At 37.9% G+C, this 21,849-nt stretch overlaps 1 long non-coding RNA gene across 1 annotated transcript in view; it reads right to left on the bottom strand.

Moving 5' to 3' along the window:
- Nucleotides 1-4,005: 4,005 nt before the first annotated feature.
- Nucleotides 4,006-21,849, bottom strand: part of LOC139041047 (uncharacterized) — a 26,394-nt gene continuing 8,550 nt past the window's right edge. The window contains exon 3 of the long non-coding RNA XR_011495526.1: nt 4,006-8,076. This is a non-coding gene — a long non-coding RNA (uncharacterized lncRNA). The remainder of the gene's footprint in view (nt 8,077-21,849) is intronic.

The raw sequence follows: 21,849 nt of genomic DNA, 5'->3' as shown, positions 1-21,849 counted from the left end.
GAAGGGACTTCCCAGATGAATTAAGGTTAACACATAAGGGTTCTTAATAGGGAGAGGATCTGGCATTATCCAGGTGCACCCATCTAATCACATGAGACCTTAAAAGCAGGGAACATTCTCAAGCTGCTTACAAAAGAGGAAGTCAGAAGCAGTAAGCAGAGGAGAGAGAGGCCAAAAGAGATGTCAGAGAGATTGAAGGATGAGAAGGACTCATTGCTGGCTTTGAAAATGGAAGAAGGGGGCCACAAGCTGAGCCATGTGAGTTGCCTCTAGAAGCTGATAATGACTCCAAGCTGATGGCCAGCAAGCAAATGGACCACAGTCCTACAACCCCATAGACTGAATTCTGCCAACAACTCGAATGGTTAGAGTCCTTGGAAACATATTCAGAACCTCGAGAAAGGACCTCGACTCTGCCAAAACTTTCATTTTAGCCTTGTGATACCCAGAGTAGAGATCCAGGTGAGCCAAGACGTGGCTGGCACAGGAACCTAATATGAAAGAATTCACCGGGAAGAAAAAGAGAGATGGCAAAGCAAGCTTGATACAGGCAGAAACGTTAGTGATCAGTAGGGGTGATACTGAATTTGCTTACTGGTTATAATTCAGATTTTTCAATACAATGGGACACATGAAACATTGCTTTTGAACTTGATAAAGGGAAAGGAACAGCAAAAATAGAGATTTATCCACCAGGCATAGGCAATAGAATCTCCTGCAACCTGGGTACATAGAGTACATAGATGCCTAGTAGAGTTAGCCACGCGCAGTGGGAATATTAACCCACAACAAATGTGGAACAGGAAATGCAAATTCATGCTCCCCTCATAGCTCCGGACTCTTCGATCATTCAATATTCCCACCTGAATGACTACTAAGAATGCCATAATACTTCTCTCCTCCCAAATCTAGTTCACTCAAAGTGTACGTCATTTTAATAAATGGCACCAGTCCCTACCATGTTTCTCAGACCAGAAACCTTGAACCACACTTGGTTCCATTCTTTCCCTCCTGCCCTGTAGGGTGCTTCCAGTTCATCAATGAGTTCCTTTGATTCTAATTATATTGCAAACCTGTCACATTGCTCAGGCCCTCTACTTCAGCAGCCCAAGTCCTAGCAACGTCCTCCCTGGTTGGGAGTTTCACAGCAGCTTCTTGTGTAGCTTGTCTACCTCCGCTCTTTCTCCAGCAGGCCTCCACAACACGACCACCAATTCCGAACAGTTCCTGTGCTACACAGCAGCCAGGCATCTTTCTTTTTTCCAAGCACAAATTAGATCATGTCATTGCCTGCTTGAAATACTTGTCTGCAACAAGAATAAAATCTAAGCTCCATCCTGTGGCCTACAAAGACTTCATGATCTTGCCCCAATCTTCCTCTCCACATTTACCTTCCCCTACTCTCCCCATGTTACACTACAGCCCAGTCATATGGGCCTATTTATGTCATTGAACAGCACAATCTTGCTTCTCCTTCAGGGACTTTGGACTTACTGTGGTTGGAATTTTCACATTGTCTTCTCAGGTCTCAATTCTAATGTCACTTCCTCAGACAGTATACTCTTGTTCTACCTAGAGTACTTTCCCGAAAGCTTAACTTATTTAATTTTTTTTATAATACATTTTATTTTTAAATATATTCCTTCATTTGTTTTTTACCCGCTTGTTGATGGTCTATGTCCCTTTAAAGGACAAATATAAATTAAAAATAAGGGACTTAATTCTCTCTGTTGAAATTAAGGGAAGAGGGGCTAGCCCAATGGTGAGGTGGTTAAGTTTGTACCCTCTGCTTTGGTGGCCTGGGGTTCACAGATTAGGATCCTGGGTGTGGACCTACACACCACTCATTAAGCCATGCTGTGGTGGCATCTCATATACAAAATAGATGAAGATTGGCACAGATGTTAGCTCAGAAACAATCTTCCTCAAACGATAAGAGTAAGATTGGCAACAGATGTTGGCTCAGGGCCAGTCTTCCTCACCCCCCCCAAAAAAAAAAGAAGAAGAAGAAGAAGAAAAGAAAGAAAGAGAGAAATTAAGGGAAGAGATTCCACCTTCCCTCTTCTTAAAGCATCTACTTTAGAAAATTTTGCAATTGTAACCTCTTTCTCTGCCTCTTTGAAATGTACGTAAATCTTCTTAAAGGCCTACATAAGCATCTTGCTAATTTTACATCTCAAGAATGTTTCCTTAAGGACCTGGGAACCCTCTCTTTGAAATGTAATCATCTAGGAAGATAGTGTCCCTCTCCCCTAGTTTCCTGGGAGGATATGACCCTAACTTCAGCTGGTGATGGCCCTAAGTTATGAACTACTTCACATCATAGAGATAAGAGGAAATTATAATTATTTTTTATGCTTTTTGGCGAGGAAGTTTAGCCCTAAGCTAACATCTGTTGCCAATCATTCTCTTTTTTGTTTTCCTCCCCAAAGTCCCAGTAAGTACTTGTATATCCTAGTTGTAGGTCATTCTAGTTCTTCTATGTGGGATGCAGCCACAGCACGGCTTGATGAGCAATGTGTGTGTCTGTGCTCAGGATCGGAACAGGTGAACCCTGGGCAGCCAAAGTGGAGGGTGCAAGCTTAGCCACTTGGCCATGGGGCCGGCCCCAAGAAAATTATTTTTTAAAAGACACTAGCAACACAGGTTTTCTACCCCAATTACCAAGTAAATTTGGGGTAAACTATGTATGACAAATGTTGCTGTCATACCTCTCACTGGAGGACTAGTTAGTTTATCTTGAGAATATGCATGTAAAATGTTGTATCAGCTTACCTGCCTAAGAGAATGAGATTTCTTTCCATCTTTCAATCTCTTTTGTGGATTGACTGTGATGCACGTCCCATTTTGGTTTAATGCTTATTCAATAATAAAAGCATTTTCTTTCTCTTCTACTTTCTGGAGAGATTTTCTGGGGTGATAAGGAGAATTTATTTTTAATCATATTTTCCCCAGCATCCTTCACTGAAATTTAAGACCTACATGAGAAAGACATTTGCTATCATCTTTGATGTGGACACTGGTGCTGGGCGCTTGGTCGGTGCTCCATAAATATTTGTGGACTGACTGATCAGTAAGAATGGTGATGCTTCAAGCAGAGGCAGGACTGCTGGATGGCTGGGAAGCTCCAGGAGGCCACAGTAGTATTCCACAGAAGAGGATAGAGCTGGAAACGTGGATGAGGGCCAGAGGAACAAGATAGGGAAGTGGTAGAGAAGCAAAGAGCTTAGTGGTCTCTTTTGGAGCACCTGTGAGAGACTTCTAGGATATCTCAGACACTGCTTTGGAAGATCTCTGCAGGTGCATTAGCAGGCACCTGCAAGAGACTGCAGGACTTAAGTTACACACAAAGTTGATATTACTTCTTACAAAGTCAGACAAGGAAATGCCTTGGATCAAATGGTTCCTGCCCAAATGAAATAAAGTTCAACCCATTTCCCAATCAGTGACTATAATTTGATGGGAGATATAAAAGTTAAAAAAAAAAAAAAAAAGAGAGAGAGAGAGGCTGGCCCCATGGCCAAGTGCTTAAGTTCACACACTCTGCTTTGGCAGCCTGAGGTTCACTGGTTTGGATCCTGGGCATGGACCTAGCATCACTTGTCAGGCCGTGCTGTGGCGGCATCCCACGTAGAAGAACTAGAATGACCTACAACTAGGATATACAACTATGTACTGGGGCTTTGGGGAGGAAAAAAAAAAAAAGAGGAAAATGGCAACAGATGTCAGCTCAGGGCCAATCTTGCTCACCAAAAAAAAAAAAAAAAAGAATCCAGTTGTCATGGGGGAAGCTCCTACCCTGATGGTAGTGTTAAAAAAAAAAAACAAAAAGAAGTAGCAGAAAGAATTGTAAGGTTCTGCTTAGAAGAGAGTTGTGGAAAAGAAAATAAGGACCACTAAAATGTCAAGATAATTGTATTTGGCACATGCTTTGAAAGTTTAGTTAAATATGGAATTAAGTAAACTAGAAAAACAAATCATAAGCATTTGCATTTATTAATAATATTAGCTCATTTATAGGAAGGAACAAAATTAAATCTCCTAGATTAAAAATAAATAGATAATAAGATAGACAGCAAGCAAACAACCTTCAGCTGTGCACTTAACTCAGGGTTGAGACGTCCAGACTACATTAAGATTAGCAATGAACTTGAGCTTCAAAATATCCCTGACACTAGGCTTGTGCGGTTACAGAACTGCGCGCGTCTGCTATACGATGCTGGGATGAGGTTTGAGTTCAGAGAGGTGGGTAAAAGCGGGAGGAAAAGGTGGTCTCGTCATTATCTAAATGTTCATGGAAGATAAATGACTCATTAAGATGAAAGCCAAGAGTGGCCTATAGTCAATTTTAGACACATGTTGAGCTCCATGACGTTCAGTGTTTGCTTTTATTAGTAGCAAAGAATGATATTTCTCCTTTGTTGGCACACCCTTTCATCATTTTTCCACTAACACTTACAATTGTCCTCCAAGCATTTTTCCAGGATTTTTTGGAAGGTTTTGGCAGCATAAGATGCCCTTGGGTATGAAGTCAGCCGATTCTGAGTGCGGCTGCACAGGGACTTCCTTACAATCTTATCAGCAGAGAACAGGGAATGCTAATTGAAAACAGTCTTGCTCTCCTCTGGGTTTCAGCAAAGAGGAGATTTTGAAGAGATGAGTCACATAGCTTCAGGGAGAGAATTCAAAAGCAGAAATGCCAAGAAAGGTCTGGAGTTATAGGACTGAAAAGATTTTAATTATTTTTATCAATAAAACATGTAAATATTTTAAAAAGCACTGAATTATTGGAAGGTCAAGGAAGGGACATAAATTATTTCTTGAGGATAACCGGTTGCACCTTGGTTAGATTTTGCAATGTTTAAGACAATATGTTTGAGAGTTGCAAAAATCATTATAATTTCGACTTTACCTCTTGCTAAATGTGTCTTTAGGAAATCTACTTAATTTTCTTGAACTTTAGTTTGTTATCCATAAAATGGAGATAATAATACCCAAATCCCATAAAATTTATGAGGATTTGATATGATTCTATATGTAGGGGATTTAGTGAAGTATCTGGCAGATAGTAGGCATTCAGAAATAATTGCTATCAGCAATGGTCATATTAATAGCTGTGGATTTCACAAGCCATTTACTCAGAGGTGCAAAAAGAAAAATATTAACTCTTTTTACAGTTGAATTTAACTTCTCTCTTGAATTCCTATTGTCCGTGATGGCAGAAAGATTAATCTGGTCATCTCCAGATAAATTCAGGCATTTCTGAATTTTCATTTTAAAGTCAATGTATGACTTTCTACCCTTTTTTCTCCCTGAAGTGGTACTCAAGCTTCTGTGTGTCTGGAGGTAGAGACAAGGTATTTGTCTGTGCTCTCATTCAATTATACTCACATTTGATTCAAAATTTAGTTTTGTGTAGGGGCTAGCCCAGTGACGTGGTGGTGAAGTTCGTGTACTCTGCTTTGGCGGCCTGGGGTTCGTAGGTTCAGATCCCAGCCATGGACCCACACACTGTGCATCAAGCCATGCTGTGGCAGTGTCCCACATAAAAAATAGAGGAAGACTGGCATGTGTGATAGCTCAGGGACGATCTTCCTCACATGCAAAAAAATTAATTTTGTGTATAATAATAGGTTAAGAGTTACATTTCCTCAGAACTTTCAAACTACCTTTCCATTGTTTTTGAGCCCTCAGTGTTTTCTCATAAGTGTGAACCGAGTCTGACCCTCATTCTTTTGAAGGTGACAGCACTTTTTCCTCTTTGGAAACTTTTTTGGATTTTGTTTTTCTCCATGAAGCTGTGCAAACTCATCACATATCTAGGAGTGGATACTTGTTCTTCATCCTGCTTCGCATTTCTTGCAATTTGACAACTTGAGTTTACTTTCTGCCCTGGAAAAATCTCTTGCATTATTTCTTTGATGACTTCTTTCCATCCATTTTCTCTATGGATGAACAATTCTGTGCATAAAACATAGTCTAAACATCTACTTAGTTTCTTGGGATAAATTCCCAGAAATGAAATTAGTGGGTTAAAGTTTATACATATTTTATAGCATTTCATAAATATTACCAAATTATTCTCTTGCATGGTTGGGCCAATTTACCTTTTTTTTCTGAGGAAGAGTACCCCTAAGCTAACATCTGACACCAATCCTCCTCTTTTTGCTGAGGAAGACCGGTCCTGAGCTAACATCTGTGCCCATCTTCCTCTATTTTATGTGGGATGCCTACCACAGCACGGCTTGTCAAGCAGTGCATAAGTCTGCACCCAGGATCCGAATCAGCAAAATCCCGGGCCGCCAATCAGAACGTGTGAACTTTGCTGTACCACCAGGCCGGCCCCTGGACCAATTTACATTTTTAACTTAGTAATAATTGTGAGGATACTTAGGTACTAAACAGGTGTTCAAACACAGATGGCATTTTAAGGATCTAGTTTAAAGGACGTACAAGAACCTTAAAATCAAACCGTTCATTTTCCCTTTCTTTAGTTCAATTGCACATTAAAATAATTGTATATGTTTATTTTATAAAGTTTTGAGCAGAATATTGTTAATTTTATGTCAACTTCTATAAAAGTAAGATGGAAGTCATGCTGAATGTGTTTAAGTTTAGATATTGAGTATCTTGTGTCTTAGATTATAAATGAATTAGATATGACTTTGTAGTCTTAGCAAGATCTGGCTACAACTATGTTTAGTACTTTAAATTTGTCTCCCAAGCCCAAATAAATCAGTAAAGCCAATAATTAGCCCCAGCTTACCAAAATATGACGTTTTAAATAATCTAATGAAAATAAAAAGGTCTAGTTTCAGTTAAAATGCCTTGAAGGAGAAGGGCCAGTTGGATCTTGCTTCCCATTTTCCTGATGGTATTAATTCCTTCTGCCCCTTTGTGTGCACTTTACCCAGTAAGTGGGATTTTTTTTTAAGTGGCTGGTGTTAAGAGTGTTTATTTAAGCAGACGGTCTTAACATTTTTCTAGATAACCAAGGACCATTTGGTACATACTTATATTTTTAAAAAAATTTCTAGAGACATAACACATCTTCATTGCTTATCTATCATGCAAAGTCATTGACAAAGAAGGATATGTGTGAGACTTTTTATAAGGATAAAAATGCTTGTAATTTATAAAAGATTTATGCTTTGGATAGTTTTGATCTCCTAGATACACACTCAAATTGTGTCCATCCTGTTGACCTTTATAGTCTTGTAACAAGAGGCTCTCTCTAAATTCTTACTGAGTTTGATCGATCAAAGACACTGGCAGGTGTTTAGAGGAGGGGAGAGGAGTAGGGTTGGAGTCCCCTTTTCCCAGGCTCACTCTCTGTTGTAGGTTGGCTGAGTTTCTCCACAAAAGGACACAGCTCCTGTCAAGGGGCCCTCTCCTACACTGCAACTGGTACCTGCTCCTTCCTCTTGCCTATTCAGCGATAAGTGTGGTAATAGCTCCTCTCTGATTCATCATCCCATGCTTTGCCTTCCCTTCTTGGTTCTTATAACCCTACATTCATTTTGTAAACAGTTTCTTGATTAAGCTCCCCTCAGTTACCCTGTTGGATGTGCCATTTGTCTCTTGTTGGGATTCTGACTGTTGCACTCTCCCATGGTTTCTGTCTAATAGATGTGTCTTTCTCTTTTTGTTTATGTATAGGCATAATGACAGAAACATGAAATAAAAATCAGTATTTGCGACAAAGCAGTTTTTGCTATAAAAATGATCTGTCTTGATATCCATTCAGGCAGTTATATTTCTAGTCAACAGCAACAAAAAGGAAAAGATGAGCTGTTTCTATAAGGTAGATTCACCTAGAGGGAAGTTCTTCTGCAAAGGCTCCAAAAACAGGTCAAAGAATGAGTTTGATGCTTCCTGGTAGAATTTCCAGCACCTTCATTACTATAGGTTCATAATTAGTTGGTGTATCTCCCAAGAATGCAGGATCCAGTTCTGTGAAAAAGAAGGCAGTTTTTGGAACTAAAGGATAGTGGTTGATTTTGGTTGCTTCAATTTTAGTCAAGAACCAATGGATTGTCTTGGAATAGAAGATACCATAAACAGAAATGTCTATACCTGGGAAAGAAGAAAAAATAGCATTATTTCTTTTGATTATTGTATTCAGCTCAGTTATCGAAGTCACCTTAGTTCAAATTTCATCTGCTTTAATGGCACAAGTGATCTTTATGGATTTTTTCTTTTTGCCCATTATCCTTTTATTTTCCCCCAACATTTAAAAAAGGAATATTCAAATATATAGAAAATTGAAAGAATTTGTGGTGAATACCTTAAAGCCACCACTAAATTCTACCATTAATATTTTACTATACTTGTTTCCTTACAAGTATATCATTATTCTATGTATCCATCTATCCATCCATTCTTCCCATTAACTTTGTTCTCTTCACAGATTCTTAATAAGCTGTCATTCTCTTTAACTTTTTTGAATTCTTTTCATTCAGTAGATATTTCCAAGCTACAGAAATTTATCACACTTACGTATGATTAAGATCCTTTGACAAAGGCACCATAAAGGGAAATGATGCAAGTTAAATCTAGTTTTCTCATAAAACTGTTTGAGTAGGAAGTTATGTCCCTAAGGGATTAATGACTCACTTTAGAGAAAGGGGTACATCTATACAAAATAATCAAAAAGTATTATATTTATTCAACAATCAGCATAATTCTAATAAACAGAGCAATAATATTATGTAACATTACAATATTCAACATTCCAGAAATAGTGGAGGGGGTTGAGCATTTAGTGCCACTCTGTGTCCTTGACAGTGACCTTTCATTTAAGGATAAATATACAGGAAAAAATCATACAGCTTTAAATATCTCTGCTTGCTATTCTCAGTAACGTAGATGACTGCTTCAGAGAGCAGTTTGGTAAAATTTAATAAAAGCATACGTACATATGCCCTGCAATCCAATAATTCCATTCCTAGGAATTTACTCGTGATAAAAGTCTTACACTTGTGCAGAAGATATTTGTGCGACCATATTCATTGCAGCACAATTCGTAATAGCAAAATAAAATCTGTCCCTTAGCAAGATCAGGAGTAAGTGAAGTTGTTGCATTAATACAATGGAATTCTATTTGCAATTTAAAGGAAGTGATCTAGTCCTGCATGCATTGAGTTAAATAAACCTCAAAAAAATGTCATACTGAGTGTAAAAAAAGTTTGCAAAAGGTTTTGTGTAGCGTGATACCCTTTATGCAAATGTGTAAAATGCACGAAATAAAGCATATGGAAATTTTTAAAATATTTTGAAAAAAATAACACTCACTGCTAACATTCTGACCTATGAAATATTCTTTTTTCTTTAAGTTTCTATTCTTTCCTTTTTCCTCTATAATTAACAGAAATTACTATTCTTACTCCTACTTCTATTACACTTCATAACTATTTTTACGTGCACATAACATTTCAACATCGATATTTACTTTTTGTAAAATTGCATTGATTTTCCAGATAATCAGGTGAGTTAGCCTCTTTTTTCAGTTGAAGAGTTAGATGTCATCAGTCAAGGAGGGACTAAGTGACACGTCCAAGGTCACATACTCAGTAAGTGATAGTGCCAGAGGGAAACAGCTTTCAGATGAAAAATTAGTGGTTCATTTACTTGCTGTTCCTACATGTTAGAATGATGTACACCTGAGAATTCAATAAGTGTTTTTATTGGCAGTTAGTAACAATAATACTATTATTATCTGAATAAGGTTCTAAAACACTATGTTCTAGGCATGGTTCTAAGCACATTAGATATATTGGTCACTTGATCCTCATGACAACTCTGCAAGGAATCTACTATCACCATCTGAATTTAGCAGAGGAGGAAACAGGTGCAGAACATTTGAGAAACTGCTCTGAGTCCTCTAGAAAGAAGAGGCAGTGCTGGGATTCGAACCCAGGCAGTCCCACTCGCAGACCATGCTCCCAACCAGTGTCTCATCCTGTCTCATAAACAAATCTCTTTGTTTCAAAGCCTCCTAGTAGAGCTGCTAAGTGGCGAACTCCCTGAGGAAGCCTTCCAAAGCTGATTCGATTTTAATGAAAGCACTCTCTGGGGGCTTCCTGAGACTTTTAATTTAGTTCAATTTTGCCGAGTTTATTTCTCAGCATGCTAAAGAATTTTGTTGGCAGTACGAGCAAATGACCCCAAATTGAGCCACGGTGATAATTACTTCAAATTTTCTTTCAGTTTGTTTTTTCATCATCGATGGGCATTTTCTTACCATCTTCCTTAATGTTTTTTCTTCTAAAGATGTCAGTGTAACTATGCCACACGCCACGATTAAATTGCTAACTTAAGCTGAGGTTTAAACAAATTTTTTAAAAAAGGAGAGAAAGAGAAAGAACATTCTAAGAGCAGCAGGAGCCTTATCAGTGAATATTTCTGTGATATATTTGTAAGAAAATATAATAATTCAGTGTTTGAAATGACTTTATAGGAAAGTCACTCTGCTATTTTGGCAACGTCAGTTGGCTTTATTCATGATAGGCAATATGAATTTCCTCAGGAAATGGGCCTTTTATGTGAAGTAAAAATTCAAAATTAACGAAAGGACATACAGTGACACCCGAAGCACTCTGGTCTTGATTCCCACACAGAGGCAAGTACTACTACCAGTTTGTAGGGTTGTCCTTTTAGAGGAAGTAAATGCTTTTATTCAGCTAGGCTTACCTTCTATGCAGTGTTTCACATACTGTTTTCCCTTTAAAAAATTTAAAATCTATGTTGGTGTTTATCTACATGTATACGTATGTTGATTTTTTAAATATTTACATAGCATTCCATTTATGGGTATATTCTAATTTCACTAGTTATCTAAGGGTAGACATGTAGCACATTTAAAGTATTTTACTATTCCCCACAAAGCTGCAATGAATGCTACATTTGTAATTGTGCATATGTGCTTGTAAGCAAGCTTATCAGTGGGATGAATTTACAGTGAAATTTCTGCATTAATTTCTGGGTAGATAAGGAAATGACCTTTTCCATTTATTTTTCTAATTTACTTCTTGCTCACGGCTGTCACTATATGTGATAATTCAATTACTCTTGATTATTTGTTCATCTGCCTATCCCTTATTAAAACAGTCTTTGAAGGATAAAATTGATGTTAATAAATTTGTAGCATTAAAATAAAAAATTATTTAAATTTAAACAGTATTAGGTTAAGTAATTTGTGTAGGAAGTATACTTTGTTACAGGTGTTTTCTGTAGTTATGAGTAAGGCCGTATTTTGGAAGTTGTGTCTTTTGGGTAGGAATAGAATATATAAAGGAGCTGATTAGACTAACAATGATACTATGGCAAAGAAGCACACGTGTCAATCAGTATGATGGGAATTGCCCTCAAGATGCAGAGAGCGAGCCAAGGGGATTTTATACTGTGGTACCATGAGAGATGAAGGGACTCCTGTGCCTTTGTAAAGTTTTTACGGAAGACAATGACTGGGAGCTTTTGTGGAAGGGCATGGTTGGGAATCAAAGAGGATCTGTCGGCATCTTGGGCACTGCACTATACCTGGTGTCTCCCACTGACATAGTTGTGACCAGCACAGATGGCCAAGTATCTGGAAATCCAAATGAACCTTTCCTATCCTCTCTCTCATCATCATTGCACAATGAATACCTTGGCTTGGGTAATGTTCGTGGTGGCTTCTGTAAGTTGTGTAGGTTGTTAGTGCTTGTGATAATCCATTGCCTCTATTGTCATCTGTGGCCCTTTTGCTGCCAAAGAGGGTGGGGCCTCCCTAATTCAGTGGGATAAGGAGCCAATGGTTCTTTTTCATCGACTCACCTCTCCAGCGATCCAGTCAATAGCAAGCATAGATCACTACTCCCGATATTTATTTAATGCAATAATATCCCATCTCACATTTTTCTCTATGCCCCTAAAAACCATCTGAGCTGCTCTGGAGAGTTCTCTGGCTAGGCTAGAGAAGTAGAAAGTGGGTTTAAAATGTTTGCCAAGCACGATCTGATTACATTTTGACCAGAGATATGGGGTAAAGGATGCTATGCCAAAAGTTGGCATTGAGCACTGGGAGACTGCAAAAGTATAAACCAAAATACCAATTTCCTCTCATTCCCAACACTGTATCTTGATGCCTTTAAGATTTTCTTCCACCTTTAAGTTGTAAATATATAAAAATTGGAAGTGCTTAGTTAGCCTCAGTGAAGGCATTTTCTATGGCAAATTACAAAGTAAAAAATACTTTACATCCATGGTACAAAAAGGTATTTATGACAAGAGTAATGAAAGTTCCAAAATAAACTTTTGTATGAGTAACACCATCCACTTCATTAGATACCATATTTTAGATATTTTATAAAAGTTTAATGCTTATTTGAGCATTCAGGGTTAAATATGATGTTCCTCCTGTTGCCACATGTCTGTGGAGTGAACAGGATGAGGACTGCCTTGTGATAGGCTTAGGGATCGATCTCATATTTATGAAATGAGTTAGATGAAAGAAAACAGAATGACTGTCAATATTAGAAAGGGAACCACATGCCACCATTGATCTTGAAATGTAGGATAAGCGTTGTTGAATGTCTAGCAGGGATATATCTAAAATATTATTCTTTTTGTAAAGTATTTCCTATGAAAATTTTGTCAATTTTGGACTTCTATTAATGCATGTTTTCCTATAGACATTTATTCTTAAAACAAGGCACAAGTATATGCAAATATGTGAATTATATATATATATAAAATATATATAAGAACATCTTATAAAGAATTCTGCCTATTCTAATGTTTTTTCTTATTAATTTCATAATGGGTCAGTATATATATTGTTAAATAGTTCTGGAGATAATAAGGATAAAGAAAGGAAGTATTTATTAGTTTCTTCTACTTGCCTGGTTGCCATTAGGTGGTCTCCACTTTTCAACTCATTTAATCCTCACCCAGTACTATGAGAGGGAGTCATTAGTCCATCATTTATTGATAAGGAAATGGAGACAAAAAATTAGCTATTTTTGAAAAGACCACAAAGATAATAAGAGGCAGAGATGAATTTGAACCCAGTTGTATCTATTTCTAAGTTTCTTAGTCTTGTCCCTTCTCCCTATTTGTAAAAAGATGATGACTTCACTCATGGTCACCATTAATAATCTTTCCATCACTTACAATGTGCCAAGTTTTCGATTAAATGCTGTATTGGCACTGTCTCTAATAATTCTCACATAGAAACTATTATTGTTCTCACTTTATAGAAGTAAGAGGGATGTCAGGGAAATAAGACTGATTTCCCAAATCCACACAGATAAGGGAAGAAGAGGGAATTAAACTCTGTTAAGCTGCGTTCCTGTTGTGGTGACTGACATCACACTTCATGGAAAACAAGCAGGACTGGAGCTCACTGCTCAGTTTGAGCTTAACGGGCTATGTTTCCATGGCATTCATTTTACACTTACATTATATTTTTGCTGACTGAAATGTATAATATGTTTTAAAACATTATCATTTCATACTAAACGTTTATTTCTCAAATCCTTTTGAATTCTAATAAAAAGTATTTGATGTCCTGCTGGTATGAAAATAGCCCCATGAAAGAAAGAACCACGGAAGCATTTACAGCACCAGTGGTCTTGTCATTCTCATCATTGCTATGCTTTGAAAACCATCTCCTCTATAATTTCAAGTTCCCTTTTCTCTTTGAAGTCGTAAGCGGCTGAAATAATCCATATAAACCCTATGCAGTGTTCCTTTAGGATACCGATTTAATTTCTACATGACAACTCGAAGCACGATGTGAGAAAGTTAAACCTTTTGGATAAATTTCATTTCGTTTTATTAAAATGTTTAATGCATTAGAATGAAAGCTACGTATTACAAATTCAGGAAGAATTTTGCCACCAGGGCAATCATATACAACTCAACATCCTTTCAGATAAGAAATTTTCAAGTTATATCAGTAGGATATAATTTTCTATAATCATTGTTCTTAGCAAATAAATAATACATTTGCTTGTGAAACTGTGAGGCTAATGCATCAAGATACTTCAGAAAGTTGTGTAAATGAATATTTTAATGTTACAATTCATAAAACTGTTTTACCATCCCATTCCTTACCAAGCTACCATACAGATGATAGATAGAATGAATCAAAATGATCTTCTTTTTCTCTTTATCTTTGAGTTCAAGAATCTTACTAGCGTATGTCTTTCTCCTTATGATTTCCAGAAACTTAGCGTAATTTTGCAGTCTGTAGAAGCCAATCTTTGACCTCAGGGAAACATTCTTCAGTCATTAGTATAGTTATTGGTATATCTCCCATCAGTTTCCTTTTCTCCTTCTGAAATCTTGTGATTTGGATACTAAGTTTCTGAAACCTAGTCTCCAGATCTCATATTCTTCCCTTCAGATTTTCTCTCCTTTCATATTGTTGGTCTGTAGTTTGAGAAGATATCCTTGTATTCACTCTTCCAGGCTTCTCATCTCAGGCTTAGCAGCCATCATCCCATTCTTCCACTCATCTACTGAATTTTCTACTTCAAACATTTAGTTTTCATTTTAGAAAGTCCTGTTTTGTACGGAACTGGAATCTTCATAGCTGTTCTTCGCCATGTCATTATTATATGTTGGTGTCATCTGAGTCCTCATCTGTCTCCCCCAGAAGTTCTGTTTTGCCTGATGTCTGATCTATTTGATCTTCCTCTGCTGGCTGTTTAGATTCCTCAGATGTGTGATTACTTTGATCTCTTTAGGAATCCGCTTTGGTTGTTGAAGCACCCTAAGCAGAGGAACTCTCAAAAGGGATGGAAGTTGAATCTCCATCTACTTCTCTTGGCTAAGGGTATGCCGATAGGTAGGCATCAGGAAAAATCCTACCTGGGACCTGATTTCCTCATACTCTCCCAGCCTCAGGAGTAGGGAGGGATCAGTTCATCTTTTCAGCTCTGCTTTCTCTTTTGAAGGCTAAGGTGGTCAGGCCCATCCAGTATGCGTGCGCGTGCACACTCACACACATGGGTGTGGTGTTGTCCCCTCCAAATCCTCAGAGGTCCACAGATTTCTGCAGGGTAAGCCCTTTCCAATATCCCCCATAATCTTTTCTCAGGGGCTCTCTTACCAGCATCTCACCAAGCCCATGGAAGGAAAGACCTTCATGATTATCTTCCTAGGGATTCTTCAACCCCCAGAGCTAAAGACCTCTCTCACACCTGGGAAGCTACTGCCCCCCACAGCCACATGGACAGGTGAGCCAGAGGTATTCTTGTTAATAACGGAAAGAAGGATGCATTCTCTGAGTCTTTGCAGAATCCCTGTATTTTATCTAAGTTCTTTCCTTACCATTTGTGTTAAGATTTGTCAACAGAATAGCTGAAAATGGCATCTATTTCCTATTAGCAATTCTTCAGTACTGGAGTAATCATCAATTCAACACATATAATTTCTTTCCTGTGTTCCTTCTTATAAATGACCTGCTCTTACATATACTCCATTTTTCTGCTGTCTATGAAGTCAAAGAAAATGCAATCAACTACATAATTAAACCCTAAGTGCTCTCAGAGCTGTAGGAAATTATCTTAAGAATTCTCAGTCTTCCTAGGAAAAAGCAGACAAATGCTTGTTCTTACCTTAGTTGAGACAAGTGTGCCTCTGAATTCTTTCTAGAAATGAAAAAAAGCCAGAGGTGCTATGAATCCTCTTGGGTCAATGTCAATACTTTTTTTTAAAGTATCTTTAGGAATACGAGTGGTATTGATACAAACAAGTAGAAAGAAGGATATTTTTGGCTCAGCTTTTATAAGTATTGCTGGAAAAAAATGACCTTAAACTAGTAACATTCCATTAAGTAGAAGCAGAGACAAATAAGAATATGGGAGAAATGGAAAAATCATGTTAATAATGCTATGCTGCTGTGCTTTGTCTTGTTTAATGACAATAACATGAAGGTTCGTGTCTGTCAAGCATATTTATTAGCAGTTTCCTGGAACAAGCTTTGTTATCTAAACTAATGGACACACATAGTCTAGCCCTATATTTTCATTAATTTATAGTTTACTGATTTGGAGACACAGATATTTTATATTCAGGGCCAGGAAATACGTTGCATGTCCCCATCTATTTTTTTGGAGGTAAAGCAATATCATCAAATACCATATTTCTCCACTATTTTTTCACCGTCACTGCATCACAGAAAACAAGTTGATGCAGTTAAATCTGCAAATGGCCCACAGCATATATAATTAGCCCTCTAAGAAAGATCTGGAGAAAAATAACGTGCTAAGATGTAAAGAAGGAACAAGTATTTTCAGCATTTACTCTCATGCAGCGAAGTATTTCTACTTTTTAAGCAAAAAAACTATTTTATTGCTAGTATACTTTAGAAATGACAGTCCTATTGTTGCTTCTAATCTCAAAAAGAGTAAAAAATAATGATGAGAAATATAACAGCAAGTTCATTGAAAATCCGTGTAGCTCACTGAAATACACATCATGGGTGAAAGCATTGTGGATGATAAGACTCAGTCTCCCAATGCCTCTGTATGGTGTGATGTGGTGCATTCCCAGCTTGTGAAGCTTGGGGATTTACTTCTGTGACATGTAGAGAAGTAATACCAACCAATTCATCCTAGAAACAGACCACAGAGGCTGTCTGAGCCATGTAGACTTATGACAGTCATGTCTTTGGAAAGGTCCCTCAGCATAGCAGTGTACCCATAAAGAGACAATCTAGGGCCATTTCAAAGCTGACCAAATTTAATAAAACCAGATATTTCATTTTTCCTAGGTATATATAATCCTCCCTCTGCTATTTCCAGGAGCTCAAGGCCCAGCCTGTAGGCAACCCTGGTCTTAATCTACAAAATTTCAAAGCATTTTACATTTGCCCATTCATTGGGTTAACAAATATTTGGTAAATTTCCATTTTGTGTAGGATGCAAGGCTAAATGTAGGGTTCACAGAAATGGAAGACACAGATATGATTCCTGCCTCTTGAAGGTTTTTGGCTAAGACCTGTGGTGAGGGTTGGGTAGATGATATGCAAATAACTAAAATCGTGGCAAGTATTCAAAATAGAAATACAAGATACCATAAAAATATAAAGCAGGGGCCTGATATGAAGGATTGAGTGGGATTGTCTGAAAATGTGATATTTAAGAGGCATACTCTGAGATGAGTGGGATGTAGCCAGGTAAATATTAGGAAGAAGAGATTTCCAAGCAAATGGAACCACATGACAAAGGCCCTAAGATAAGGAGAAGCAGGTCACATTCAAGGTTCCACTGTGAAGGAAGTACAGAGAATTGTAACAACTCAAGATGAGGCAGGCACAAGGTCTGTATCCTGTGAGCAATTACAGCTTGGATTAAGGTCTCAGATCATTATCAGAAGTAATAGGATGCTACCAAATTGAGTTGAATTCTAAATCGAAAAGTGTCAAAGATTAGAAGTTGAAAAGCATTTATCTGACTTCTAAGAAAGGTTAGATTGGAGGGGTAAATTGTATGGGTGAGAAATGCCAGTTACAGGTTATTACGTTGGGTGAAACGAAAGTGATGGTGCAGACTAAGGTGGTGACGGTGAATTCAGAAAAGAAACAGATCTCTTTGAGAGATATTTTGAAGTCAGAATCACCACGATTTAGCAGTTGAGTAGAAGTAAGAGCTGAAGGAATGTGAAGAGTCAAGAATCACTTCCACATTTCCAGCATGAGCAACAGAGTTGATGGTGGCATCATTTACTGAGATAAGGAATTCCAAAGGGAAAAGAGGCAAAGATACTTGGGGAAAGACCCTGAGTTCAGTTTTAGATGCACTGAGTTTCAGGTGTCCGGAGACTTCTCAGTGGGCACATCAATAGCCAGGCTTACATATCAGCCTAGAATATAGGAGATAGGCTTGTCTTGAAAAGAAACATTTGGCAGAAATATTACACTTGGCAGAAATATTATATTGGGTAGAAATATCATGCTATGAGCACAAAGATAGTAAATGGAATCATAGGAGTGAGTGTGCCAAGGGAGCCTAGAAAAGATAAAGTGGGAAGAAAAGAAATATTTAGAGCTGAGCTCTGAAAAATTCCCAACGGTTTAACTTAGTGTAGAAGAGAAAGAGCTAGAAAAGAAGATTGAGATATTGGCCGGAGAAATGTAAGGAAAAGCCAAAAAAAGAGAGTATTTCAAGGAACACTTGTCAATGTCAAGTTCTGTTCAGACATTACATTCAATGAAAGTTGAAAAGCATCCATTGTGTTGAATCACATGATGCCACCTTAGTGAGGGCACTCATGGAGCATGGGGACAGTCAGATGGTATGTAGTGTGAGTGGTCCAAATGGTCAGTGGGAGGAGGGAAGTGGACAAAGAAGGTAGACAGCACTTTTGAGCACTTGACCATGACAGATAGCGTTAGGGCCATATAGGCTAGGGTGAAGGTATGGTTATCATCTTGGGTTTTGTTTTTTATTTTTAAGATTGGAAAAGCTTAAAATGTTTAAGTGCTGATATGAAAGCTCCAGAGATGAAACAGCTGACAATTCACAAGTGACATTGTCTCCATTAGAATCGGGGGGTACAGCTGCAGATAGGTTTGTGTGTTTGGTAACAGGAAGATCCACCCACTAGCTTACCTTTTCCCTGGGAAAGAAGAGCCACAGTCTTCTGCTGAAAATAAGGAAAGAAGAGAAAGCCACAGGGGAGGGTGAGTGGAGCAAGGAACTTATAGGAGCTACGCAATAGATTTTCAGAGAGGAAGAGTGATCTGACTAAAGAATGGTAATTGAATTGCTGGGAAGGGTTAAGAGCCCAATTCTTCCCCCATCCTCTCACCCCTCCCTTCTTTATAGCATTGCAATCACTGTAAAATCTAGATTCCAGAAAGCATCTGATAAACTTACAACGGAGTGCAAGCAATAGGTATGATCTATGATTTAGTTTATTCTTTTGCCATGATAATTTGTATTTTATTAGGGGTTATATCATAAGCCCACTAATGGCCTCCAGATTGTGAAAATATCAGAACTGATCAGCTTCTGGGAGATATTTGGGGTGGGGAGTGTTAGCTGAGTGTCTGTGGCCCACGCATTACCGTGCATGGGGAATAGAAGGTTGGCGCAGCTCATTATTTGTGCTGCTGTTTCAAACCCAGATTTGTCAATAACAATTAACACTTCAATTTTAATTTGTCTATCAGTTCACCTTGTCAGTAACTTCATAGGAGCCTGGGGGCATGGGACACTTTCTAAAACAGACAAACCCAGATGAAGTTTTGCAGAATGAGGCACTGGGAAACCAGGGAGCATTTACATTGTGAAGGAGAAAGAAGCTTCAAGACAGGAGGATGCAGCAAGTGCTACAGGCTGCTTTGAATTTTATGTGCAAGATGATGTTGTTTATTATCTAAATGTTGCAGTTTCAAGTAAGGCCTCAGGGGTCTGATGAGAGCAATTGTGCTGTCAATTCATGGTGGCAGCTGGGACAGCTAACGTAATTCTCTCAGGCGCAATACAGTTGTCATTTGGCCCTGCCAGCTCTCGAAAGAGGAATGTTCAAGGCCCTGGGAAGAGCCAAAGGGAAGGAAGCCATTCCCTCTGCTGTTCTTGTAGATTAGGAGTCCCAAGTCTTCACCTCTGCATTAATTTGTGGAAGGCTTTTCTCAGTCCGGGAAATTCGAGTCTGTTTTGAAGGTTGGATATGAGACAGCACAGTGGTGAAGAGGCTACACAATTTTCAGGGACCAGAGCAAAATGAAAATGCGGGGCTCCTTGTTCAAAAATTATTAAGAATTTCAAGACAGCATGATAAGCGCTAAACCACACTCAGGGCCCTTCTAAGTTGGGGCCCTGTGCAATTGCACAAGTCACACACCCAGGAATCCAGCCCTGATGATGGGTAATGACTGCTGTAACTTGACCCTGGCTTCTAAATGTGGGTTTATTTATCACTAACCCTATGACCTTTCGTAAGTCACTTAGCTTACCTATTCTGTAATTCCTCAACTGTAAAATACAAGGTCAAGCAAACATTTATTAAGCACCTATTTTGTTCAATTACTGTGCTAGTCGCTGTCGCTGTATTGCTATGAACACTCAAATCACCACCATTAACCTCACAGAGGATTTATAGTATACGAGGCAACTGAGAGTAAATAACTAATTTTAAAATTAGTGATCTAATTAAAAATATGATGAGAGCTACAATGGGAAACGACTATGGACGATGATATATAATTTGATGGCTTAAGGCAGTTTTAACCTGGTTTGAACCATTGTCAATTTCAAAACTTTTATTAATAGCCTTACTTTAACTAATAGAACACTATTTTGTGCCAGACACATAATTAAGTTAGTTAATACAATTACCAAAAGAAGTAGATACTGTTAATAGCTTTATTTTGCAAATGAGGAAACGAATGAGAGAGCTGAACTTTTCAAAGATATTCTGGCTAATGAATGGTGAAGCTGGTTTTGATTCCAAACCGAGTCTTGTGGCCAGACACTGAAGCCTTTATGTTGTGTTGGGGCCCAGGGCAGGCTGCCGCAGGATATCCTACAATGGCATATGAATTATTTTAAATTAAAGTTATTTGAGAAGCAGTCAATGCAAAAAGGGCATTTTGACCTTCTCTGTTCCCCCTGAAAGCAGGAAATAAATCTCTCATGTGAAAGGTATCTGTCCTGTACCAGGAGCTAAGGAGACATCTTTATCATCAGAGATGAAGAATTCAGGGCCAAGAAGATTGTATAAACAAACCTTGTTACTTTTTTACTAATTTACTACCCCAAGCCCAAACTCTGCTTGGATTCCTTGTTAATTAAGCACCCAAACCTAAGTTTCTTTGTCCTGTCAAATACTCACAAATGTATTGCTTCTCTGGGTGAGAAGCAGAAAAGCTGCCTGCCTTGGTCACTTTTCTGAGCATCATTTTTATGATCTCCCGTACACACATATTAAATTGGGTTTTCTCTTGTTAATCTGTCTTGTGTTAATTTTATTATTAGTGCAGCCACAAGAACTCAAGAGGGGTGAGGAGAAGATTTCTGCCTCCTCAACACTGGTATCCTACCTCTCAGGACATAAAAATGATCACTCAGTAAACAATAAAACCAGGCAGCTCTCATTAACCCTGGGGATGGAATCTGAAGACCCAGATTTTCTTGCTGGTTCTCTGTGGACTGCCTTGTGAAAAGTCTCCTACTACCTTCATTCTTTCATTTCCTCATTTCTAAGGCAAGAGTCAGCTTCCCAGGGATTGCTGTAGGTCAAAGCATGTAGATAAAAAATATTCCATATCTTACAGCATTTGCAAGGGGAGAAAATAAAGTTATTGAACACTTATTTACTATTATCTACCTATTACACCTATCTGTCATCTAACTACTGATCTACTACATATAGTTACATAAATGATACTTCAGTGGTACCTAAATCAGTATTTTTTTTTCAAACTATAATTAGCATTTAGCTAGGAATACCCAAGGAATAGTTAAACTCTATTAAAGACTAATGCCAATAGTTGATTTGCATAGATTTTTCTCTTTTTTAACCTCTATTTTATTTCCTCTTTGCTTAAAATTTTATTTCATAGCCTATTTGTATGAAAACACCACTTTTCAATAGTTTTAACCTTTAAAAAATATTTTTTTTCTGATTAACTTACATCTGAATTTTTTAAAAGAGCTTTCAGTTTTGTTTTAAAATATTCAATCTTTGAATTCCATTTCTCGTATATCTGAACATTTTACAGAATATTACATAGCGAAATAATTGTTCATTCTTTAAAAATAATATTCTTGGTCTGCTCTCTTTTAGGATTGTCCAACACCAAGGCAAAAAACAAACTCTGTTTCTCATTAGTGCCCACAGATAGGGCATTAT

This window comes from Equus asinus, chromosome 19 (assembly GCF_041296235.1).
Source record: "Equus asinus isolate D_3611 breed Donkey chromosome 19, EquAss-T2T_v2, whole genome shotgun sequence".
Taxonomy (NCBI): domain Eukaryota; kingdom Metazoa; phylum Chordata; class Mammalia; order Perissodactyla; family Equidae; genus Equus; species Equus asinus.
The sequence above is the reverse complement of the archived record's forward strand: the minus strand, read 5'-3'. Positions and strand labels throughout refer to the sequence as shown.